This window comes from Anabrus simplex, chromosome 2 (genome assembly GCF_040414725.1).
Source record: "Anabrus simplex isolate iqAnaSimp1 chromosome 2, ASM4041472v1, whole genome shotgun sequence".
Taxonomy (NCBI): domain Eukaryota; kingdom Metazoa; phylum Arthropoda; class Insecta; order Orthoptera; family Tettigoniidae; genus Anabrus; species Anabrus simplex.
This window is the reverse complement of record NC_090266.1, coordinates 16,240,649-16,268,391: the sequence shown is the minus strand read 5'-3', so window position 1 is coordinate 16,268,391 and position 27,743 is coordinate 16,240,649. Positions and strand designations below refer to the sequence as shown.

Sequence of the window (27,743 nt, the reverse complement as noted above, 5' to 3'; positions counted from 1 at the left end):
CAAAGCAACGTACCGTTTTGACAGCTGTCAGCGGCCATCTTGGACCGCTAACCTCTGTGCTGCCATCTTTACGGCACTAAACCTCATGGCTACTACGTCTGGCGCATAGTGGCGTTCAATTTAAAATTCCACGTCCTTTCTGTCAGCTGTCAAGCTGCAATCTGTAAACAACAGAGCGTCGTGCTGCCATCTTTACGACACTAAACCTCTAGCTTAGGCATGTGGTGGCGTACAATTCGAAAAATTCCAAGTGCTCTTCAAATCCACGTGCATCCTTGACAGCGGCTATCTTTAAACAACAGACGATCGCCAACATCAGTGCTGGCAGGGGATAAATCCTCATGGCTACAAACTTAGGCACGTGGTAGCGAGCAAATCGAAGAATTCCATGTGCTTTTTTGACATGCCACTTGCTTTTTGACAGCTGCCATCTTTAAGCAACAAAACTTTAGTGCATTCCCCGACGCGTAAGACAGCGAACCTAACCTCACATCCACCAACTTGAAGGGGCTATCCTTAGTTTTACGAAAAGATGCTCTTCCCGACGCCAATTACACAAGATGGCAGCTGCTAGCTTAGCGGCTACTACACAACATGGCTGCTATACATAGGCTGTTATGAAGAAAGCTAGCATAGGGGCTACTACACGTAGGCGGTTATAACTTCCTCCTCCTCCGCCTTCGCCTCCTCCTCTGTCAAAGCATAGCTTTATTGAACAAGATTAAACATGCATCGCGAAGGCAAGAGAGTGCACGTGTTTTCAACCTGCAACGATGACGTCATCATAGTTGTGCATGTTTAGACTTGATCACACACTTACGAAGCTGCTGTTAAGAACATATCAAGACTACAATCACATACTGTACTCAATGTCGTGAGTGTTCAAAACACATTAAGACTAGAATCACATACTATAGTTGATGATGTGAGTGTTCGGAACACTAAATAAGTAAATAGCATGCTATAGTCCATGTCGTTACCTTCAACAAGTGTTCAGAACACTGTTTACTGCATTTGAAGAGATACTTTTGTAGAAAAACAAGACTACAACATAACACTGTTCGGAGAGATATCTTCGTAAGAAAAATTCCCTCCTCAATATAATTAATGAGCTTCTCTTCTCTTAGCAAGCTGAGGGCTTGGTAAACGAAAATATAGATATATTAAACGTACAACTTCAAATGATTTGCTTTTCATTATCTGTCTTATGCGAAAATCAAAAAGTACAGAAAAACCTTACTGCGTAGCCAAGTTGTTCGATGAACGATGATATGAATATAGCAAACGTACAACTTCAAATGATTTGGCTAGTGCGACATCTTCTACCATTTGTCTTGTACGAAAATTAAAAAATACAGAAAAAACCATACCGTGTAGCTAACTCGCTCGGTAAACGATAATATGAATATGGCAAACGTACATCTTCAATGATTCGGCTAATAAAAATTAGAATCCACGGAAACACCTAGTGCACATACTGCGTACCTAACTCGCTCGGTAAACGATAATATACAAAATATGAATATAGCAAACGTACATCTCCAATGATTTGGCTAATGGAAAAATCAGAATCGACGGAAACACATAGTGCACATACCGCGTAGCTAACTCGCTCGGTAAACGATAATTTACAAAATATGAATATAGCAAACGTACATCTTCAATGTTTTGCCCAATACAAAAATCAGAACCCACGGAAACACATAGTGCACATACCTCGTAGCTGACTCGCTCGGTAAACGATAATATACAAAACTAGCAAGATACCCGTGCTTCGCTACGGTATTATACTGAAATTTATAATTGAATGCTTATTGTTTTAGATATATAATCCGACGAAATTCGCGATCTGACTCGTTTTCTGTGAGAATCCACCAAAATTCCCGATCTGACTGGTTTTCTATTATTTTACGGCACGTTTCCTCACATTTTTCAATCTTCCTTTCCAGCAATCGATTTCGTACCTCCCGGGCTAGGCTCAGGTATTCCTCCCGGTCAGATGGGTCCGTAAATCTTTGCCATCTTTTCCTATAATCATTTTTAATATGGATAAAATCCTTCAGGAGATCCGGCGTGGTGTCATATTGGGTGCCTTGGCGGCACTGAACCCGCGGCCGGACTGCATTCTTAGTCATTACCCGTCCAGGAGCCGTTTCCAGCGCGGTCCGCACATTTGACGACGGTCCGGAATATTATTATTATTATTATTATTATTATTATTATTATCATTACTATTATGTGTTGCTGGAATGGCTGATGACAGGGAAAACCGGAGTATCCGGAGAAAAACCTGTCCCGCATCCGTTTTGTCCAGCACGAATGTCACATGGAGTGACCGGGATTTGAACCACGGAACCCAGCTGTGAGAGGCCGGCGCGCTGCCGCCTGAGCAACGGAGGATCCTTATAAGTACATTAATAACAGCTAAAATCAATTGGTCACACCTACTTCTACACCCCACCGCCGTTAAGTTTATTTACCGCCACCCCCCCCCCAAAAAAATTAAAAGAATGCTTGTTCCTTTATGTTTAAGGGAGATTCCAAACACCAATGTTCACGTCTATTACCTTCAGTTTTGAGATATAAGTATCACAATAAAAATAATTTACTTTCTGCACTTCATACCACAATACTCCCCCCCCCCCCCAAGTGAATTTTCCCGCAAAAAAAATACTTGTTTCTTTAATAGTAAAGGATCTTCTTAAATACCAATGATCACGACTCTAATTTCTTCAGTTTTTGATTTATGTGTCCTCATGAAAGGAATTCAACTCCTTTACACTCCCGCCCTCCAAGATGGTTTCCCCACCAAAACGCGCTTTTCTTTGTTTTTAAAGGAGATCCAAATACGAATTTTCACGTCTGTAACAACTTTAGTTTTTATTAGATGTATGTATTCTCATACAATTAAGCCAATCCCCTTCATTGGATTTTCCGAGAATACGTGTTTCTTTACTTTTAAAGCAGATTGCAAATATCAAATTTCATTTTTGTGATATCAGTAGCCTAATTAAAAGAATTCAACACCATTTTCAGTCACTTTTACCACCCCCCTCCACCCAAGTGGTATTTCCGAAAACTAAAAACACACGTTTCTTTATGTTTAATAGAGATAAAAAAATACCTTCACTTCTGTAACATGTTAAGTTTTTTTTAGATATACTGTAAAAATTCTCATTTTAAAATTTCACCACTTTTGAGTTCCCCTTAAGTGGAGTTTCCAAAAACAAATCACATATGTTTATTTACATTTACAGGAGATTCCAAACACCCACTTTTTACGTCTGTAACATTTTACGTTTCCAAGATATTCTGTAGATATAGTCTTTCAAAAAATTCATCCCAATTTGTCACTCCTGTTTAACTGCCATTAATTGGATTTCCCAAAAACTAAGAATTACGTGTTTCTTTATTTTTAAAGGAGATCACATATACAAATTTTCAGTTCTGTAATATATTTCGTTTTTTAGATGTATGTATCCCCATTAAAGGCATTCAACCCATTTTTCACCCCTTTTACACCCCTCCTATTAGGATTTACAGGAAACAAAAAAATACGTGTTCCTTTATTTTTAGAGGAGATTCTAACTACCAATTTTTACATCTGTAAATTTTAAAGTTTTAAGATGTAGACGCACTCATTTTAAAAAATGCACCCCCCTTTTCACCCCCCAATATTTGGATTTTCCAAAAACGAAAAAAATACGTGTTTCTTTACTTTTAAAGTAGATCCAAAATACCAATTTTCAGGTCTGTAATATCTTCAGGTTCTGAAATATAAGTAGCCACATTAAAGGCATTCAACCAATTTTTCACCCTTTTACACCCTTCCTATTGGGATTTTCCGAAAACAAAAGAATGCGTGTTTCTTTATTTTTAAAGGAGATTCTAAATACCAATTTTTACATCTATAAACTTTAAAAGTTTTGAGATATAGATACACTCATTTTAAAAAATCACTCCCTTTTCACCCCCCCCCCATTAATTGGATTTTCCACAAACAAAAAATACGTGTTACTTTATTTTTAAAGGAGATCCCAAATACCAATTTTCAGGTCTGTAATATCTTCAGGTTCTGAAATATAAGTAGCCTCATTAAAGGTATTCAACCCATTTTTCACCCCTTTTCACTCCTATTGCGATTTTCCGAAAACAAAAAATACGTGTTTCTTTATTCTTAAAGGAGATTCTAAATACCAATTTTTACATCTATAACCTTTAAAAGTTTTGAGATATAGATACACTCATTTTAAAATATTACCCCCCTATTCACCCCCCCCCCTTAATTGGGTTTTCCTGAAACAAAAAAATAAGTGCTCCTTTATTTTTAAAGGTGATCCCAAACACCAATTTTCAGGTCTGTAATATCTTCAGTTTCTGAGATATAAGTAGCCTCATTAAAGGCATTCAACCCATTTTCACCCCTTTTCACTCCTCCTATTGCGATTTTCCGAAAACAAAAAAATACGTGTTTCTTTATTTTTAATGAAGATTCTAAATACCAATTTTTACATTAGCAAACTTTAAAAGTTTCGAGATATAGATTCACTCATTTTAAAAATTCACCCCCTTTTCACCCTCCCATTTATTGGATTTTCCTAAAACAAAAAAATACATGTTTCTTTATTTTTAAAACAGATCAAAAGTACCAATTTTGAGGTCTGTAATATCTTCAGTTTCTGATATATAAGTAACGGTATCCTGATTTTAAAGGCATTCAACCCATTTTCCCCCATTTTCACCCTTTTTCACCCCTCCTATTGGGATTTTCTGAAAACAAAAAAATACGTGTTTCCTTATTTTTAAAGAAGATTCTAAATACCAATTTTCACATCTATAAACGTTTAAAGTTTTGAGATATAGATACACTCATTTTAAAATTTCACCCCCCCTTTTCACCCCCTTACCGAAGGAATATCCAAAAATCCTCTCTTAGCGAGCACCTACATCATAATGTGAATATATTCCCAAAATTTCATTTCTTTATGTCCAGTAGTTTTGGTTCGGCGATGATGAATCAGTCAGTCAGTCAGTCAGTCAGTCAGGACAAGCTATTTTATATATATATATAGATATGAATATAGCAAACGTACATCTTCAATGATTTGGTTAATGTAAGAATCAGAATCCAGGGAAACACATAGTGCACATACCGCTTAGCTAACTTGCTCAGTAAACTATAATTTATAAAATACGAATATAGCAAACGTACATCTCAATGATTTTTGGCTAATGGAAAAATCGGAATCCTCGGAAACACATAGTGCACAGACCGCGTAGCTAACTCGCTTGGTAAAAGACATTATGAATGCAACAAACGTACAACTTCAATGATTTGCTTAATCCAAAAATCAGAATCCACAAAAACACATACCGCACAGCTAACACGCTCAGTGATTGCAAATACATCACAACACGGGTTATCGAGCAGAACACTGATATACGCATACACACCACTCCTTTTTTCGGAACACACCCGGACATGAAAGTTGTGAAATAGCACTTACACACACACAGAGAGAGAGAGAGAGATATGAATTTCCTAAGATACTCACATAAAAAGGGACAGAGGAAAAATACTAAATCATAATTTTTTGCATGTAGTCTGCTCGAAGTTATAAAGGCAAATGAGAACGGTACTGCTACTGCGTGTGCGGAAGTGACATGTTATCTCAGCAAAAATGCACAGTGAACGGAAGTGGCATATCAACACAGCAAAAATATACATTACCTTGGTCACCCACACACGATGGATACTGCGATACAATATCCCCGGTGACTTAACGTCCTGCTACTTGTTAGACTTTGGCGTCAGGAAGGGCATCCGGCCGTAAAACAGATTCTTGCGTTCTTCGTCAACAAAGCTGTCTTTGATTCTTGCTAAAAGCTCAACACGACATGCGCATGGCCTACTACTATCTTGGTACGGAATTTAACGGGACAAGCAGTTCCGCCTCTGCAGATAGTGTAATTAGCTGCTACCCGGAGGCGCGGGTTCGATTCCCGGCTCTGCCACGAAATTTGAAAAAATGGTACGAGGGCTGGAACGGGGTCCACTCAGCCTCGGGAGGTCAGATGAGTAGAGGTGGGTCCGATCTGCCATCCTGGAAGTGGTTTCCCGTGGTTTCCTACTTCTCCTCCAGGCAAATGCCGGGATGGTACCTAACTTAAGGCGACGGTTGCTTCCTTCCCATCCTCTTACGAGGCACCTCTTCAGCATAGCCGCCTGGGCGATATACTGATCTTTCGCCAGTCGTATCCCCGACCCAATGTCTTACGCTCTAGGTCACTGCCCTTGAAGCGGTAGATATGGGATTCCTTGCTAGGTCCCAGAGAAAAACTAACCCTAGAGGGTTAGCAGATTAAGAAAGAATGAAATAGTAAGAACCTATACTAAGTGAATTGGCTAGGCGGCCTAGCTGTAGTGTAATTCTAATCGCTAATGATTTTGTCTTAGGAACATAGTGATTTAATTCTGGCTCTGGAACTTGGTATTTTGTTAAATATGTCAGCCTCTTGTAGACAGATATACTAGCACACAAAAGTTTCTTTTTGGACAAGGTGGTTGTTCAGCATAGCAGGTAAAGCCGCCTAGGCGAGGTACTAGTTTTATCTCCCGACCGAAAGTTAGAACACTGTCTTTGAAGAAGTATCTGTGTGTTACAGTAGTACACACAGTTTACACACACTTGTACTTCTAGCTTTAAGTAACTTAATTAACAGTGCAGGTAATTCGCTCAGTGCATTTAGCTCGTATAAAACTACAGCCCAGTGCCGGCACATAGCCTACTCCAACACCAAGGGTTCTGCTCAACGCTCCATCCAACTCGTCCCGGTGCCACCTCATAGCCTACTCCAACACCAAGGGTTCTGCTCAACGCGCCCATCCAACTCGGCCCGGTGCCGGCACATAGCCTTCTTCAACACGAAGAGTTGTGCTCAACGCCTCCATCCGACAGATCAACATCGTGATATGCTCTTACAGCTTCCCAGCATTTACCTCGTGTAAAACCACGGCCCAGTTCCGGCACATAGCCTACTCCAACACAAAGGGTTCTGCTCAACGCCTCCATCCAACTCGTCCCGGTGCCGGCACATAGCCTACTCCAGCACCAAGGGTTCTGCTCATCGCCTCCATCCGACGGATCAACAGCATGATATGCTCCTCACAGCTTCCCAGCATTTAGCTCGTAGAAGCCACGGCGCGGTGCTATCACATAGACTACTCCACCACCAAAGATTCTCCTCAACGCCTCCATCCAACTCGACTCGGTGCCGGCACATAGACTACTCCACCACCAAAGGTTCTCCTCAACGCCTCCATCTAACTCGACTCGGTGCCGGCACATAGCCTACTCCAGCACCAAGGGTTCTGCTCATCGCCTCCATCCGACGGATAAATCACCAACAACAGCGTTTTATGCCCTATGAGCACTGCGAAGAAGTTTTGGAATTTAATGCAGAAAACTCAGGGGACTCTTAACTTGAAAGCGGCAACCCTCGGGCCTCTGACCTGTGTCCTGGCTAGATTCTTTACTTTCATCTAACCTCTCCCTCGGTCAGCTCCTTTACCTGCTATGCTGAACAAGGACCTTGTTTTTATGTGCTAGTAAATCTATCTACAAGAGGCTGACATATTTATTTAAAAAAAAGAGTTCCCGAGCCAGTATTAAAGCACTATGTTCCTAAGCCAGAATCATTAGCGTTTAGAATTACACTACAGCTACGCCGCATATCCAGTTCACTTGGTATAGCTTCTTACTATTTCTTTCTTAATCTGCCAACCCTCTAGGGTTAGTTTTCTCTCTGACTTAGCGAGGGATACTTCCTCTACCGCCTCAAGGGCAGTGACCTAGTTGGAGATGTGTGGGATCTGGTAAATGCAACACGGGTGAAGTTAAAGAAAGCGGAGATTGTTATTAGTGGAATACTGTGTAGAAGGGATACTGACTGGAGGGTGATTGGGGATTTAAATGAGACTATGGAGTGGGTATGTGGGAAACTGGAAGTGAAATTTCTAGATCCTAATGGGTGGGTAGGAGATAGGGATCTGCGCTCAGATGGCCTTCATTTAAACCGCAGTGGTACGTATAAGTTAGGAAATTTGTTTGGAAGGGTAATAGGGAGGTACATTCAGGGAAACGGGATGGCCTAGGGAGCGGTGATAAGGGAACAGGGAACTGGAAATCATGTAGGGATGACATAAAATTGTTAGTGTTGAACTGTAGAAGTATTGTAAGGAAAGGAATAGAATCAAGTAATTTAATAGATATATATTTACCAGATATTGTAATAGGAGTTGAATCATGAATGAGAAATGATATAATGGATGCAGAAATTTTCTCACGGCACTGGAGTGTGTATCGTAGAGATAGGATAGGAAGGGTGGGAGGGGGAGTGTTCATTCTGGTGAAAGAAGAATTTGTAAGCTACGAAAAAAATTAAAGATGAGACACATGAAATTCTAGGTGTAAGGCTCATTTCTAAAGATAATAGGCAACTTGATATATTTGGAGTGTACAGATCTGGAAAGGGTAGCACTGACGCGGATTCGGAATTATTTGATAGGATAGTCAGCTATGTGGGAAAAATGAGTGCAATTGGACTAGACAAAAGAGTGACCGAATGGGTTGCTATATTTCTAGAAAATAGATATCAGAGATTTAGAGCAGGTGAAGCTTTATCTGACCCTGTAATAGTTAAGAGGGGAATTCCTCAAGGCAGTATTATCGGAACTTTACGTTTTCTTATATATATAAATGATATGAGTAAAGGAGTGGAATCGGAGGTAAGGCTTTTTGCGGATGATGTTATTCTCTATAGAGTGATAAATAAGTTACAAGATAGTGAGCAACTGCAACGTGACCTCGAAAATATTGTGAGATGGACAGCAGGCAATGGTATATTGATAAACGGGGCTAAAAGTCAGGTTGTGAGTTTCACAAATAGGAAAAGTCCTCTCAGTTTTAATTACTGCGTTGATGGGGTGAAAGTTCCTTTTGGGGATCATTGTAAGTATCTAGGTGTTAATATAAGGAAAGATCTTCATTGGGGTAATCACTTAAATGGGATTGTAAATAAAGGGTACAGATCTCTGCATATGGTTATGAGGGTGTTTAGGGGTTGTAGTAAGGATGTAAAGGAGAGGGTATATAAGTCTCTGGTAAGACCCCAACTAGAGTATGTTTCCAGTGTATGGGATCCTCACCAGGGCTACCTGATTCAAGAACTGGAAAAAATCCAAGGAAAAGGAGCTCGATTTGTTCTAGGTGATTTCCGACAAAAGAGTAGCGTTTCAAAAATGTTGCAATGTTTGGGTTGGGAAGAATTGAGAGAAAGAAGAAGAGCTGCTCGACTAAGTGGTATGTTCCGAGCTGTCAGCGGAGAGATGGCGTGGAATGACATTAGTAGACGAATAAGTTTGAATGGCGTTTATAAAAGTAGGAAAGATCACAATATGAAGATAAAGTTGGAATTCAAGAGGAGAAACTGGGGCAAATATTCATTTATAGGAAGGGGAGTTAGGAATTGGAATAACTTACCAAGGGAGATGTTCAATTAATTTCCAATTTCTTTGAAATAATTTTGGAAAAGGCTAGGAAAGCAACAGATAGGGAATCTGCCACCTGGGCGACTGCCCTAAATGCAGATCAGTATTGATTGATTGACCTAGAGCGTAAGACATTGGGTCGGGGATACAACTGTGGAGAATGATCAGTACATCGCCCAGGCTGCAATGCTGAACAGGTGCCTCGTAGGAGGATGGGAAGGAATCAACCGTCGCCTTAAGTTAGGTACCATCCCGGCATTTGCCTGGAGGAGAAGCAGGAAACCACGGGAAAGCACTTCCAGGATGGCAGATCGGACCCACCTCTACTCATCTGACCTCCCGAGGCTGAGTGGAGGCCCTTCCAGCCCTCGTACCATTTTTCAAATTTCGTGGCACAGCCGGGAATCGAACCCGCGCCTCCCGGTAGCAGCTAATTACACTATCTGCTGAGGCGGAACTGCTTGTCCCGTTAAATTCCGTACCAAGATAGCAGTAAGCCATGTGCATGTCGTATTGAGCTTTTAGCAAGAATCAAAGACAGCTTTGCTGACGACAACGCAAGAATATATTTCGCGGCCAGATGCCCTTCCTGACACCAAAGGTCTAGCAAGTAGCAGGACCTTAAGTCACCGGGATTTTGAATTGCAATATCCATCGTGTGTGGGTGACCAAGGTAATGTATATTTTCGCTGTGTTGAGATATCACTTCCGTTCACTGTGCATTTTTGCTGAGATAACATGTCACTTCCGCACACGCAGTAGCAGTACCGTTCTCATTTGCCTTTATAACTTCGAGCAGACTACATGCAAAAAATTATGATTTAGTATTTTTCCTCTGTCCCTTTTTATGTGAGTATCTTAGGAAATTCATATCTCTCTCTCTCTCTCTCTGTGTGTGTGTGTAAGTGCTATCTCACAACTTTCATGTCCGGGTGTGTTCCGAAAAAAGGAGTGGTGTGTATGCGTATATCAGTGTTCTGCTCGATAACCCGTGTTGTGATGTATTTGCAATCACTGAGCGTGTTAGCAGTGCGGTATGTGTTTCCGTGGATTCTGACTTTCGGATTAAGCAAATCATTGAAGTTGTACTTTTGTTGTAATCGTATTATCGTTTACCAAGCGAGTTAGCTACGCGGCATGTGCACTAAGTGTTTCCGTGGATTTTGATCTTTTCCATTAGCCAAATCATCGAAGATGTACCTTTGCTATATTCACATTTTGTAAATTATCGTTTACCGAGCGAGTTAGCTGTGCGGTATGTACACTATCTGTTTTCATAGATTCTGATTCTTGCATTCGCCAAATCATTGAAGATGTACGTTTGCTATATTCATATTTTGTAAATTATCGTTTACCAAGCGAGTTAGCTACGCAGTACGTGCACTATATGTTTCCGTGGATTTTAATTTTTTATTAGCCAAATCATTGAAGATATACGTTTGCCATATTCATATTATCGTTTACCGAGCGAGTTAGCTACACGGTGTGGTTTTTTCTGTATTTGTTAATTTTCGTACAAGACAAATGGTAGAAGATGTCGCACTAGCAAATCATTTGAAGTTGTACGTTTGCTATATTCATATTATCGTTCATCGAGCAAGTTGGCTACGCACTATAGTTTTTCTGTACTTTTTGATTTTCGCAGAAGACAGATAATAGAAGGCAAATCATTTGAAGTTGTACCTTTAATATATCTATATTATCGTTTACCAAGCGCTCAGCTTGCTAAGAGAAGAGAAGCTCAGTAATTATATTGAGAAGGGAATTTTTCTTACGAAGATATCTCTCCGAACAGTGTTCTGTTGTAGTCTTGTTTTTCTACAAAAGTTTCTCTTCAAATGCAGTAAACAGTGTTCTGAACACTTGTTGAAGGTAACGACATGGACTATAGTATGCTATTTACTTATTTAGTTTTCCGAACACTCACGTCATCAACTATAGTATGTGATTCTAGTCTTAATGTGTTTTGAACACTCACGACATTGAGTACAGTATGTGATTGTAGTCTTGATATGTTCTTAACAGCAGCTTCGTAAGTGTGTGATCAAGTCTAAACATGCAAAACTATGATGACGTCATCGCCGCAGGTTAAAACACGTGCATGTTTAAACTTGCTCGATGAAGCTATGCCTTGACAGAGGAGATAGGAGGAGGAGGAAGAGGAGGTCATAACAGCCTATGTATAGCCGCTATTTTGTGCAGTAGCCTCTAAGCTAGCAGCTGCCATATTGTGTAATTAGCGTTCGGAAGGGCATCTTGTCGTAAATCTAAGTGTATCCCCATTCAAGATGGCGGATGTGAGGTTAGGCTTGCTCTCTTTGCCGTCGGGAATGCACTGAAATTATGTTGTTTAAAGATGGCAGCTTGACAGCTGTCCAAAAAGCACGTGTAATTTTTTAAATTGCCCCCACTACGTAGCTAAGGCAGCAACTATGAGGTTTAGTGCCGTCAAGACGGCAGCACTGAGGTTAGCGATGCAAAATGGTGGATGACAGCTGTCGAAAAAGCACGTGGCTGTAAACAAAGCACGTGGCTTTATTTACAAACAAGAGCACGTGGTGATGACGTGACCGGGGTCATTGATCTTAGCCGGGGTCAATGACATCGGATGCTGACGCAGCAGAAAAAATAGTGACTCGGTCCTCTTAGTGATGACGTCACTTTCACGTGATCTTGTTCAATGACCTTGGCCGATGTCAATGATCTCGGATGCAGACGCAGCAGGAAAATTCTGACTTCATTTCCGGATTTAGGAGCCCCACTGCTCCCCTACTCTTACTGCTTGATTCTTCTGAAAATTTCCTCTTTCAAGCAGTAGTCCATATAGGACAAACCAAATCTCTGTTGTATTTGCCTAGCAAATTCGTTCCAGGATTGAACATTCGCTTTTGCTAAACTGAACCATTTCAACGCCGGCCCTTCCTGCATTCCAGGCAGGACCGGTACGAACAGATGAGGAGATAAGGATCTACATTCAGCAATATCTTCAACCCGTTCTAATAACTCAGTAATGCTAGAACTATTACCTTCCCCCGAAAAATTCTGCTTCCATTCACGGACAGTGTCCAAAACCGGGTTAATATTAGGAATACGGTCACCAATTGGCCTAGTTATTTGTGAATCTGAGTTCCCGCGTTTTTCAACGAGGAAATTTTCACCACTGGCAATCGTACCCCTCACTTCAAGATATCGAGAACTCTCTCTACCAGATACGGGGGACGTGTTAATTTCATCTAATTTATGACACTTTTCTTTATCTTTGTTAGAGATATCTCCAGCAAAAATTTCACTCTCACTGCTGGTAATGAACACATTATCTCTTTCCATATTTAGAAGGAAATTTCAGCAGCAATAGACACGCAAAAGGTAACGAAAATATGTAACACAGTAAGCATACCCAAAATTAAAACCAGGACGAGACAGCAACACACATGGAGATTAGTGGTTAATCGGGAGTAATTTAACATATCCAGAATACATTTTCATCCCCAGCTCTACCTAATCCGAATTTCTTTCGAAGGAGATATCCCAATCGAACCACGCTCTACTACCTTTTGAGTCACACCCCACACCTACAGAGACTTACTCACCGTGCATAATATATCATCATAAGCTAAATACTGAGGCCCGGATCGCGACTGGGAAAGGCCACAAGCCACAAGCCTTGAGCTGGAGATGACCTTCTCTTCAGAATAATACCAAGAGGCTAAATTTTAAAACCAAAATACAATGAAATTGAACAAATAACAAGGAAATATTTATTGAATTAATTAAAAGAAAATTAGAAGAAAGAAAATCGATTTTAAAAATGCAGGGAAAGATAATCAATATTAAAATACACATACGTAATCGCCCTGTTAGAGAGCTTTAGCAACAATGACTCTGCGACGGCATACCGTCATTCAGAAACCCATTATATTACATTTAGTTGGACCACTTGTCATCGTGCGATTGCAATCGGTCTACCGCTACCTCAAACATGACGCAATCCACACGGTTCATTAAGAGGTAATCTAACTTTCCAACAGCTATTAATTTCACCATCTCTTCTTATCTCCACTCCCGTATATCACACCCCTCTTATTTTTAATCCATCTTTTTTTTTCAACCATCCATCATCCCAAAGGAACAAAATACTCCTACGCATCAAAGAGCAGACTAAAGGAAATAAGTATTCGTAGAACCTCCGGAGCATGAACAAAAAATAATTTTAAGGGCCAGAAGCATGCGAAGTGCAAACATGAAAGAAAGATAAAACATGTCGGCCGGAAACAGTGCAAGAGGCTAAGATATGTGCAAAGGCCGAAAAGAAAATGCATCAACAATCAGTTAAAGAAATAGAATTTAAAACAAAAACAAAATATAATTCAAACAAAGATATTCCTTCTTGATACCCTAACCATTTACACTCACACCCGTTCACACATAGTCAGGCAACAAAACAATAAGAGCGAAGAGTGGTCCTGAGCGTCCATCAAGGATTCAAATCCTTCAATAACACGACAACGAGGCCGGTAGAAAGGGATTAGCAATTATTTGGGTCATGTGTATACATAACCATAAATTTACCAATGGGATCAGAAAGTCCCGTATTCACATCAAAAACCATCAAGATTGCAATTCGTACAAAGCGAGTGAAGCCTCCCGGTGACACGAATAGCCATAGAGTGTAGATGGAAGGTAGACGCAATAAGAATACACGCACGCAGTAATTTCAAGAGCATAAAATTAAAAATCAATATATCCACATCAAGAACAGAGAATCACGTAGCATTCATACTGCGGGGTAAACAACCATTATAACATAAATAATAAGGTGTTAAACGATATCGTTACCTGAAGTAATACCAACGTGCAATGAAAGGAGGTGAATGGTAGTAGAAAATCCATTTGAAACGTTTAAAAACGTTTCGGTACATTACAAATGCTTCATCTGAATGCATGGAGTCCATCTTATATAACAATAAAATCCGACACATGTTCCTGAAGTCAAGGAGATAAGAAAAATTTATTCCGGTGGAAAATTAGACCATCGCTGAGAGAAAACACAAAGACTGTAATCTTTCGTGCAATCACAGAAGTTACGGGATCGTCCCACGTGAAGCAGTAACGAGCCATTTTGGCAAATACACCCAGCTCAGAACAAAACCGAACTGACACAAGGACCAAAAATGGCTCACTTTTCTGAGAAAATAAAATTCAGAGAGGCCATCAGGGAAAACCTAGGAATAGGATTCATATCACTATCAATAGCAGTAAGATGATACTTTCATGTTAACTTAGGACATAGCTCAGACTGAGTTCCTACCAATTTCATTAATTTTCGGTTCCACGTATGAATGTTTTGGCCTTTTTGAGGAGAAGAACATGCATAATACTGAACCATATCATCATACGCTTTGTTGGAAAATTTTAATCATGATTGGACACTGTGGATTTATTGCGCAACATGGCTTTGTGTGGGAGTCTGTTTGGAAGACGGTTAGATACCTGACCACGCTAGCATTAAGGGAAGCGGCCCGTGGATGGCTTCAGACAACGAATTTCGTTTAAATTTGAACGTGGTTGCTGGAAACCGCCGCAGTACTCTTTGTCAAGCCAGTTTCGAAATCCGCCAATCACGAGCTAGTATGAGGACTCTGCGAACGGCCGAACCGCGATGGCAGAATAACCAACCATCTAACTGCATCTTTGAACCAGTTTTCATTTATGAGAATAATCTGTCATTGTGCCGATATTCCACAGTTCTGATGTGTCCAGATAGATAAGTGTAATTTTCTGATGCCTGAGAATATATTTGGTGCCTACTTAAGGCATAGATGTTATTTCGCATTTATCAACAACTTCTCATTCAAACTAAACCGCCACTCAACAGACTTTCTATTCTTCAGAAGGGAGTTCCGTTATTTGAAAAACTCGAAGAGTCTTTATAACTGCTAGTAACAAGGGAGCGTCACCTCATTCTCTGTCTGAATTTCGTGCCAGAAGGTCGCTTGTACGCCGAGACTATATTTACCAGAGGACGCTTTGTTCTGATGTTTGAGAACTGAGCCAGTGATACGGGCCCGAGTTAATACAATTAATAGTGTGGCACAATGTATGTGCAGTATTTTAATTCGATCCGGGAGTGATCCGTATATATGCAGTAATAACAATTCGCTGGCGCGATCGGGGAACTCTCGTAATCGTGTGTTGCGTTGCCGCGCCAAGCACTCTTCACGTCCGGGCCGAGTTGCCCTTAAATTAATGGTGAGCGGAACGAACTAAAATTTCGCTTGCAGGCCGTAGTCAATTAACGGCCAAGCATTAAGGGCGTTATCTCACACACGTATGTGACTAGCGGCGAAGAAACGGTGCCTAATTCAACTGTTACAGGAGCAACATCAATCAGCGCTATGGAGCCCGCGACTTCCCACATCCTGAAGACTGAAATTACCATGGCCTAAGTTCGCGATGACGCCAGTGGCCTCATAGGTGATCAAGCTGACGCATGCCTGGGTAATAGTTGCACATTAGTTAGATCAGGTTATATAAATAATTTAAAGTTAATTGTCAGCCAGAGGGCACAGTGGTTTTTAAATTCAATTTACTGTTACATACGTCCTGGGCTGATGCATGCTTTTATTTTCCTTTTATCCTTTTTTAGTTAATTTAGATGGGTTTAAGGGTATGCCAGTGTAGATATAGGAGTGTTTTCATGTGTTTTTCAGTGTATTCCAATATGTGGTCAGTATGCAAGCTCTGATCGTCATTTACAGAGGCTATACGCCGGTGATGATGTATGGGAGATCAGTTTGCAGCTGTAGATTTTCTCTTTTATTTTATTTCATGCGTGGGAATTTCAGCTGTGGTCAGGATGCATAATAGCGGAAATTCAACGTTGTTAGGTAGAGTCATTACTACACAAGGGAAGGACGACTAACGGTTTTATCGGCCATGTAGGACGCCGGAAGTGCACGTTAACCTGGGGCTGGTTATGTGAGCCGAGTGGAATCACGAGTATATTGAGACATGTGAAGGAGGCTGGAATTGCCGTAGTCATGACATAAGGAGGGCGAGAACCCGTACACTGCACAATGCAAGGCCCGAGTATGATCTCAGGATTTGCAGTATGTGATGTGTGTATTCATATGAGAGAGGCTGACGCCCGTATTGATGGGCTTTTATTTTAATCTGCGAATTGAGATATCTGGTAAGTATAAGGAAGAAGCAGTAGTAGTGCTGTGAATGTGGTGAATTTTTCCCTGTCTCCGAACGAGAGTTAGCAGGTTGAGACCAACCCTTTTCTTGAGAAGTCAAGTGTACCGTCCCAAGGCCGTGTTTTCGTAGAGAGCTAGGTAGACCGTTATTCGCATTCTCTCCCGACAAGTCAGGAAGTTACAGGTACCAGCTGTTTGCGCTAGTGAAAGTGTTTCATGTCCATACCTGCTGAGGAAAAATCCCGATGACCACATATATTTCTTGTTTTTATTTTACAGGTCCCATACGCCCACTTTATTTACATGTGTTATCATGCTTATCTGGTTTGATCCATGATTTTTATGAGATAGTGACGACTGATTTGTTTTCTTTGTGTTTGTTTTATTTCCTTTGTATTAAGTGTCGGCGTGACCAGCGTTACATTAGATTATTTGTGTGTTTTATTAGTTCGTTTGCTAAATAGATGGTCGCTGGCATTCATGCCATCCAATTGCTATGTGGTCGGCCACATATTTAGAATCTGTGTAATCATAAGTTGCAGCTCAGGGCTAGTGTTGCATTGAATTGATTTTGTTATTGATATGTATTAAAACAGGAACGCCCGTACTTCAATTGTTCGGAGAGCATGGATGACGTCAAGGCGTGTACGGCCCATGCTTAGAGAGTATGAGAGAAGAGTAGTGCAATACATTTATGATTAATGGGGAACTTGCTGTTTATTCAAGAGATAAGCAAAGGAATGGTATCACCTTTTACAGATGTATTGTGAGATTGCCCTTGAAGGTGCGGAGGAGACGTTATTCTGCGGCGTCGGCGTCGTCCTTCGTCACCGGTGTCGGCGTCGTTCCGCGTCGTTGGTGTTGTCTCAGCACTGGACGTTTACGACGACTCGAATCTGAGGCAGATCGTGCAGCGTGAAACAGTTGTTAAGGAGCGGAGAAGTGAAGAACTCCCACACAGAATGCCAAGGGGATCTGGTGCGACATTTTTCTACCGCACCGCGAATTAAGGCGAAGCCCTTTTGAATAGTTTCCCCAGTAATAGTGTGATGCACTTTCGAAGATGAAATCAAAATCACAGTAGACACTATCGTACTTGAAATAAACAATGAAAGCGATCTGGAACCTTCCGAGATGCAATGATTAAACACTTCGCTCAATCTCAAAAAACGAAATTCCTTGGATACAGTCTTTGCACTGTATACATAAGTACAGCACGCACATTCTCGTTGAAATAAACTAGGGCTTCGACGAAAATATAAAGAAATAGTTTATGACAGTCCAAGTCCTGTTACGTCGTAATTTTTCAGAGACAAGGTCATCACTGAGGCGCAATTTTTGACAGTTTCATGAGGGGATTTGACATAGTCTTCGAACGAAGTGAAGGTTGGCACAGTTTATGCTAGGAAATATTAACACTTTTCACGCGGAGCGATAGACACAGTCTTTGAGGGAGAAAAAAATGCAGGCACTGTTCTTTATAAAATAACGTAACACTATTCGTAAAAGAACTGCTCAGTCGCTAGGACACAATTTTACGAGGTAGCTTAACACGGTAGAGGAGACAACTACAGCACAGTTTCAAACGTACAGTCTCTTTAAATTCACAGTCCACAAACGAAATACAAATGCACAGCTCTATAGACCGATAGAAACGAAATCAAGCTTTCGTTCACGCGCAAAGTCCAAGTCCTCGGAGAAGGATTTCAGCACTAACACTTTCGAACGCAAGTACCCATCCGGACAGAGTAACGAACCATATAGCGATGTGCTTGCTTGCATACACACACTGAGTGACACACGCACTCACCGCATACTGCACACTGCTTTACTCAAGGCTAGCGACTGCCTTTTATTGCCGAAGTGCCTTAGTAACGCGAGCTTGCATGTTGTCTCCCACAATACCTGCGCGTTCGGCGCTCGTTTAGAATGCATACAGCCGGGTGTTAGTGAGTTCCTCTCAAGAAATGTATGAACGTGAATGCTAGCAAGGCATGTTTCATCATATATGTATAGTTTGGATCGGTTACTAGTGTGTTTAACTATTTACCGCGGGCATGTATAGACACTTTCCGAAGCGCATCCCAAAAGGGAATCATGACATTAAAGCGAATCTTGCGTCGACTTAAATGAAAAATGTATTCATCCGAAGTCAGTTCCAAGTCGTGTGTCTTTAGTAGGGCCGAGTCCCTAGTGTTATAAATTTGTGTTTAAAATGGACATGTGCGGGGCACATATTTTATTTTGGTTTTTTTTGAAGCCAACAGGCTTAATGTATATATATATATATTTCATGTCGTAAGTGAATGGGTTAATGTCTCTGTCATATTCACGTAGTCTATGACGAGAGTTGAACGGTAACCACGTCTCTGCCCGGGATTTGTTTAGCATAACCGTGCATATAATATACAGCATATCATATTCAGTTTAGATATATGTTTTTTAAAACGCAAGAGCCTGACGTAATTTTTCCGTTTTCGATTTTCATTTTACGTTACTACTGCCGCTCTTAATGAAAAGAAAAATAATTATTATGTGAATTTGTGCGATAATTTTGTAGGAGTAAATATACCACTTAAGAAACTCAAGTCTTAAGAACTGTCTCTGATCCCTTGACAAAGAGGAAAAGGTATGCTCCAAAATCTTACAATGAATTAGGCAATCAAACTGTATTTATTTCTTTAAAAATAAATACAAATCTGCTTTCACACGCCTAAAAATATTTAATGTTTTGATAAGCAGGATTTGTACAACATTCGCGTGGCCTTGGGAACTTCAGACATACGGAACGAGCCGATCCAATGGGGCGCAATGTCGGATCTGGCCAACAAAGAGACCATCCTTACGAAATGAAGGCTGTAATGTTTTACTTTGACAAACTCGATGTCTTTACATCAAACTGGTAAACACCGAACGTAACAATTTGCTTTATGGCGCACCGCCACAGATGGGTGTTGTGGCGACGATAGGATATGAGAAGGAAGGGAGGGCCGTGGCATTAACTAAGTTGCAGCCCAATAATTTGCCTGGAGCGAACATGGGAAACAACGGAAAACCGTCTCCAGTGCTGCCGACAGTAGAACTCGAACCCACTATTTACAAACGTTAACCTGGTACCTATGTGACACACACCGCGAGGCCCATAGAATGGTCAATTTTTTTAAATATTTCTCCTTTTGGTTTCACACTAGGGTGTCTCTGGAAAGCTCCGCGCTTTGGAAAAAACCCCTTATGCGGTATGTTTTACTAAAGACGCACAAATACCTCCACGCTAAAATATCCCGCTCTGCGGTATGTTTTATTGGAGACGTTCAAATATCCCGCTGAGCGGTATGTTTTATTGGAGACACTCAAATATCCCGCTGTGCGGTATGTTTTATTGTAGACGCTCAAATATCCCGCTGTGCGGTATGTCTTATTGGAGACATTCAAATATCCCGCTGTTTGGTATGTTTTATTGGAGACGCTCAAATATCCCGCTGCACGGTATGTTTTCTTGGAGACACTCAAATATCCCGCTGTGCGGTATGTTTTATTAGTGACGTTCAAATATCCCGCTGTGCGGTATGTTTTATTGTAGACGCTCAAATATCCCGCTGTGCGGTATGTCTTATTGGAGACATTCAAATATCCCGCTGTTTGGTATGTTTTATTGGAGACGCTCAAATATCCCGCTGTGCGGTATGTTTTATTGGAGACGTTCAAATATCCCGCTGTGCGGTATGTTTTATTGTAGACGCTCAAATATCCCGCTGTACGGTACGTTTTATTGTAGACGCTCAAATATCCCGCTGCACGGTATGTTTTCTTGGAGACACTCAAATATCCCGCTGTACGGTACGTTTTATTGTAGACGCTCAAATATCCCGCTGTACGCTATGCTTCATTAGGGACGCTCAAATATCCCGCTGTACGGTATGTTTTCTTGGAGACACTCAAATATCCTGCTGTACGGTATGTTTTATTGTAGACGCTAAAATATCCCGCTGCACGGTATGTTTTATTAGGGACGCGCAAATATCCCGCTGCACGGTACGTTTTATTGTAGACGCTCAAATATCCCGCTGTACGGTATGTTTCCTGGGAGACACTCAAATATCCTGCTGTACGGTATGTTTTATCAGGGACGTTCAAATATCCTGCTGTACGGTATGTTTTATTAGGGACGCTCAAATATCCTGCTGTACGGTATGTTTTATTAGGGACGCTCAAATATCCCGCTGTACGGTATGTTTTATTAGGGACGCTCAAATATCCCGCTGCACGGTATGTTTATTGTAGACGCTCAAATATCCCGCTGCACGGTATGTTTTATTAGGGACGCTCAAATATCCCGCTGCACGGTATGTTTTATTAGGGACGCTCAAATATCCTGCTGTACGGTATGTTTTATTAGGGACGCTCAAATATCCTGCTGTACGGTATGTGTTATTGGAGACACTCAAATATCCTGCTGTACGGTATGTTTTATTAGGGACGCTCAAATATCCTGCTGTACGGTATGTTTTATTGGAGACACTCAAATATCCCGCTGTGCGGTATGTTTTATTGTAGACACTCAAATATCCCGCTGTACGCTATGTTTTATTAGTGACGCTCAAATATCCCGCTGTACGCTATGTTTTATTAGTGACGCTCAAATATCCCGCTGTACGGTATGTTTAATTAGGGACGCTCAAATATCCTGCTGTACGGTATGTTTTATTGGAGACACTCAAATATCCCGTTGTACGGTATGTGTTATTAGGGACGCTCAAATATCCTGCTGTGCGGTATGTTTTATTGTAGACGCTCAAATATCCCGCTGCACGGTATGTTTTATTAGGGACGCTCAAATATCCTGCTGTACGGTATGTTTTATTAGGGACGCTCAAATATCCCGCTGTGCTGTATGTTTTATTGTAGACGATCAAATATCCCGCTGTGCGGTATGTTTTATTCGGGACGCTCAAATATCCCGCTGTACGGTATGTTTTCTTGGAGACACTCAAATATCCCGCTGTACGCTATGTTTTATTAGTGACGCTCAAATATCCCGCTGTACGGTATGTTTAATTAGGGACGCTCAAATATCCTGCTGTACGGTATGTTTTATTGGAGACACACAAATATCCTGCTGTACGGTATGTTTTATTGTAGACGCTCAAATATCCCGCTGTACGGTATGTTTTCTTGGAGACACTCAAATATCCCGCTGTACGCTATGTTTTATTAGTGACGCTCAAATATCCCGCTGTACGGTATGTTTAATTAGGGACGCTCAAATATCCTGCTGTACGGTATGTTTTATTGTACATGCTCAAATATCCCGCTGTACGGTATGTTTTCTTGGAGACACTCAAATATCCCGCTGTACGCTATGTTTTATTAGTGACGCTCAAATATCCCGCTGTACGGTATGTTTAATTAGGGACGCTCAAATATCCTGCTGTACGGTATGTTTTATTGGAGACACTCAAATATCCTGCTGTACGGTATGCTTTATTGTAGACGCTCAAATATCCCGCTGCACGGTATGTTTTATTAGGGACGCGCAAATATCCCGCTGCACGGTACGTTTTATTGTAGACGCTCAAATATCCCGCTGTGCGGTATGTTTCCTGGGAGACACTCAAATATCCTGCTGTACGGTATGTTTTATTAGGGACGCTCAAATATCCTGCTGTACGGTATGTTTTATTAGGGACGCTCAAATATCCTGCTGTACGGTATGTTTTATTAGGGACGCTCAAATATCCCGATGTACAGTATGTTTTATTAGGGACGCTCAAATATCCCGCTGTGCGGTATGTTTATTGTAGACGCTCAAATATCCCGCTGCACGGTATGTTTTATTAGGGACGCTCAAATATCCCGCTGCACGGTATGTTTTATTGGGGACGCTCAAATATCCTGCTGTACGGTATGTTTTATTAGGGACGCTCAAATATCCTGCTGTACGGTATGTTTTATTGGAGACATTCAAATATCCCGCTGTGCGGTATGTTTTATTGTAGACGCTCAAATATCCCGCTGCACGGTATGCTTTATTAGGGACGCTCAAATATCCTGCTGTACGGTATGTTTTATTGCGGACACTCAAATATCCTGCTGTACGGTAAGTTTTATTAGGGACGCTCAAATATCCCGCTGTGCGGTATGTTTTATTGTAGACGCTCAAATATCCCGCTGTACGGTATGTTTCCTTGGAGACACTCAAATATCCTGCTGTACGATATGTTTTATTGTAGACGCTCAAATATCCCGCTGTGCGGTATGTTTATTGTAGACGCTCAAATATCCTGCTGCACGGTATGTTTTATTAGGGACGCTCAGATATCCTGCTGTACGGTATGTTTTATTAGGGACGCTCAAATATCCCGCTGTGCGGTATGTTTTATTGTAGACGCTTAAATATCCCTTTGTGCGGTATGTTTTATTAGGGACGCTCAAATATCCCGCTGTACGGTATGTTTTATTGTAGAAGCTCAAATATCCCGCTGTACGGTATGTTTTATTGTAGCCGCTCAAATATCACGCCGTACGGTATGTTTTATTGTAGACGCTCAAATATCCCGCTCTGCGGTACGTTTTATTGGAGACGCTCAAATATCCCGCTGCGCGGTATGCTTTATTAGTGACGTTCAAATACCCCGCTGTACGGTATGATTTATTGGAGACGCTCAAATATCCCGCTGTTCGGTATGTTTTATTAGGGACGCTCAAATAACCCGCTGTACGGTATGTATTATTAGGGACGCTCAAATATCCCGCTGTACGGTATGTTTCATTAGTGACGTTCAAATATCCCGCTGTGCGGGATGTTTTATTGTAGACGTTCAAATATCCCGCTGCACGGTATGTTTTATTAGGGACGCTCAAATATCCTGCTGTACGGTATGTTTTATTGGAGACACTCAAATATCGCGCTGTACGGTATGATTTATTGGAAACACTCAAATATCCCGCTGTGCGGTATGTTTTACTAGTGACGTTCAAATATCCCGCTGTGCGGTATGTTTTATTGGAGACGTTCAAATATCCCGCTGAGTGGTATGTTTTATTGTAGACGCTCAAATATCCCGCTGTGCGGTATGTTTTATTGGAGACGTTCAAATATCCCGCTGAGTGGTATGTTTTATTGGAGACGCTCAAATATCCCGCTGTACGGTATGTTGTATTGTAGACGCTCAAATATCCCGCCCTGCGATACGTTTTATTGGAGACACTCAAATATCCCGCTGTACGGTATGTTTTATTGGAGACGCTCAAATATCCTGCTGTACGGTATGTTTTATTGTAGACGCTCAAGTATCCCGCTCTGCGGTACGTTTTATTGGTGACGCTCAAATACCCGCTGCGCGGTATGTTTTATTAGTGACGCTCAAATATCCCGCTCTGCGGTATGTTTTATTAGTGACGCTCAAATATCCTGCTGTACGGTATGTTTTATTGTAGACACTCAAATATGCCGCTCTGCTGTATGTATTATTGTAGAAGCTCAAATATCCCGCTGTGCGGTATGTTTTATTGTAGACGCTCAAATATCCCGCTCTGCGGTACGTTTTATTGGAGACGCTAAAATATCCCGCTCTGCGGTATGTTTTATTGGAGACGTTCAAATATCCAGCTGTGCGGTATGTTTTATTGGAGACGCTAAAATATCCCGCTGTGCGGTATGTTTATTGTAGACGCTCAAATATCCCGCTGTGCGGTATGTTTATTGTAGACGCTCAAATATCCCGCTGTGCGGTATGTTTATTGTAGACGCTCAAATATCCCGCTGTGCGGTATGTTTTATTGGAGACGTTCAAATATCCCGCTGTGCGGTATGTTTTATTGTAGACGCTCAAATATCCCGCTGTACGGTACGTTTTATTGTAGACGTTCAAATATCCCGCTGTACGGTACGTTTTATTGTAGACGCTCAAATATCCCGCTGTACGCTATGCTTCATTAGGGACGCTCAAATATCCCGCTGTACGGTATGTTTTCTTGGAGACACTCAAATATCCCGCTGTACGCTATGTTTTATTAGTGACGCTCAAATATCCCGCTGTACGGTATGTTTAATTAGGGACGCTCAAATATCCTGCTGTACGGTATGTTTTATTGGAGACACTCAAATATCCTGCTGTACGGTATGCTGTATTGTAGACGCTCAAATATCCCGCTGCACGGTATGTTTTATTAGGGACGCGCAAATATCCCGCTGCACGGTACGTTTTATTGTAGACGCTCAAATATCCCGCTGTACGGTATGTTTCCTGGGAGACACTCAAATATGCTGCTGTACGGTATGTTTTATTAGGGACGCTCAAATATCCTGCTGTACGGTATGTTTTATTAGGGACGCTCAAATATCTTGCTGTACGGTATGTTTTATTAGGGACGCTCAAATATCCCGCTGTACGGTATGTTTTATTAGGGACGCTCAAATATCCCACTGTGCGGTATGTTTATTGTAGACGCTCAAATATCCCGCTGCACGGTATGTTTTATTAGGGACGCTCAAATATCCCGCCGCACGGTATGTTTTATTAGGGACGCTCAAATATCCTGCTGTACGGTATGTTTTATTAGGGACGCTCAAATATCCTGCTGTACGTTATGTTTTATTGGAGACACTCAAATATCTTTCTGTACGGCATGTTTTAATAGGACGCTCAAATATCCTACTGTACGGTATGTTTTATTAGGGACGCTCAAATATCCCGCTGTACGGTATGTTTTATTGGAGACGCTCAAATATCCCGCTGTACGGTATGTTTTATTTGAGACGCTCAGATATCCCGCTCTACGGATTGTTTTATTGGTGACGCTCAAATATCCCGCTGTACGGTATGTTTTATTAGTGACGCTCAAATATCCCGCTGTTCGGTATGTTTTATTAGTGACGTTCAAATATCCCGCTGTACGGTATGTTTTATTGGAGACGCTCAAATATCCCGCTGTTCGGTACGTTTTATTGGAGACGATCAAATATCCCGCTGCGCGGTATGTTTTATTAGTGACGTTCAAATATCCCGCTGTACGGTATGTTTTTATTGTAGACGCTCAAATATCCCGCTGTACGGTATGTTTTATTGTAGACGCTCAAATATCCCGCTCTTCGGTACGTTTTATTGGAGACGATCAAATATCCCGCTGCGCGGTATGTTTTTAGTGACGTTCAAATATCCCGCTGTACGGTATGTTTTATTGGAGACGCTCAAATATCCCGCTGTTCGGTATGTTTTATTGTAGACGCTCAAAAATAGCGCTGTACGGTATGTTTTTATTGTAGACGCTCAAATACCCCGCTCTTCGGTACGTTTTATTGGAGACGATCAAATATCCCGCTGCGCGGTATGTGTTATTAGTGACGTTCAAATATCCCGCTGTACGGTATGTTTTATTGGAGACGCTCATATATCCCGCTGTTCGGTATGTTTTATTAAGGACGCTCAAATACCCGCTGTACGGTATGTTTTATTGGAGACGCTCAAATATCCCGCTGTACGGTATGTTTTATTGTAGACGCTCAAATATCCCGCTGTGCGGTATGTTTTATTGGAGACGCTCAAATATCCCGCTGTGCGGTACGTTTTATTGGAGACGCTCAAATATCCCGCTGTACGGTGTGCTTCATTAGGGACGCTCAAATATCCCGCTGTACGGTGTGTTTTATTGGAGACGCTCAAATATTCCGCTGTGCGGTACGTTTTATTAGTGACGCTCAAATATCCCGCTGTGCGGTATTTTGTATTAGTGACGCTCAAATATCCCGCTGTACGGTATGTTTTATTGGAGACGCTCAAATATCGCGCTGTTCGGTATGTTTTATTAGGGACGCTCAAATATCCCGCTGTACGGTATGTATTATTAGGGACGCTCAAATATCCCGCTGTGCGGTATGTTTTATTGTAGACGCTCAAATATCCCGCTCTGCGGTACGTTTTATTGGAGATGATCAATTATACCGCTGTGCGGGTATGATTTATTAGTGACGTTCAAATATCACGCACTGCGGTATGTTTGATTGTAGACGCTCAAATATCCCGCTGTGCGGTATATTTTATTGTAGACGTTCAAATATCCCGCTGTACGGTATATTTTATTGGAGACGCACAAATATCCCGCTGTGCGGTATGATTTATTGTAGAAGCTCAAATATCCCGCTCTGCGGTACGTTTTATTGGAGACGCTCAAATATCCCGCTGTACGGTATGTTCTATTGTAGACGCTCAAATATCCCGCTGTACGGTATGTTTTATTGGAGACGCTCAAATACCCGCTGTACGGTATTTTGTATTGGAGACGCTCAAATATCCCGCTGTACGGTATGTTTTATTGTAGACGCTCAAATATCCCGCTGTGCGGTATGTTTTATTGGAGACGCTGAAATATCCCGCTGTACGGTATGTTCTATTGTAGACGCTCAAATATCCCGCTGTACGGTATGTTTTATTGGAGACACTCAAATATCCTGCTGTACGGTATGCTGTATTGTAGACGCTCAAATATCCCGCTGCACGGTATGTTTTATTAGGGACGCGCAAATATCCCGCTGCACGGTACGTTTTATTGTAGACGCTCAAATATCCCGCTGTACGGTATGTTTCCTGGGAGACACTCAAATATGCTGCTGTACGGTATGTTTTATTAGGGACGCTCAAATATCCTGCTGTACGGTATGTTTTATTAGGGACGCTCAAATATCTTGCTGTACGGTATGTTTTATTAGGGACGCTCAAATATCCCGCTGTACGGTATGTTTTATTAGGGACGCTCAAATATCCCACTGTGCGGTATGTTTATTGTAGACGCTCAAATATCCCGCTGCACGGTATGTTTTATTAGGGACGCTCAAATATCCCGCCGCACGGTATGTTTTATTAGGGACGCTCAAATATCCTGCTGTACGGTATGTTTTATTAGGGACGCTCAAATATCCTGCTGTACGTTATGTTTTATTGGAGACACTCAAATATCTTTCTGTACGGCATGTTTTAATAGGACGCTCAAATATCCTA

The 27,743-nt window shown here is 41.4% G+C and overlaps 1 protein-coding gene across 3 annotated transcripts in view; it reads left to right on the top strand.

Annotated features, from left to right (window-relative positions):
* Positions 1-27,743, top strand: part of LOC136864954 (neuropilin-1a) — a 458,189-nt gene that overhangs the window by 352,115 nt on the left and 78,331 nt on the right. The gene's annotated exons all lie outside the window — the stretch shown is intronic.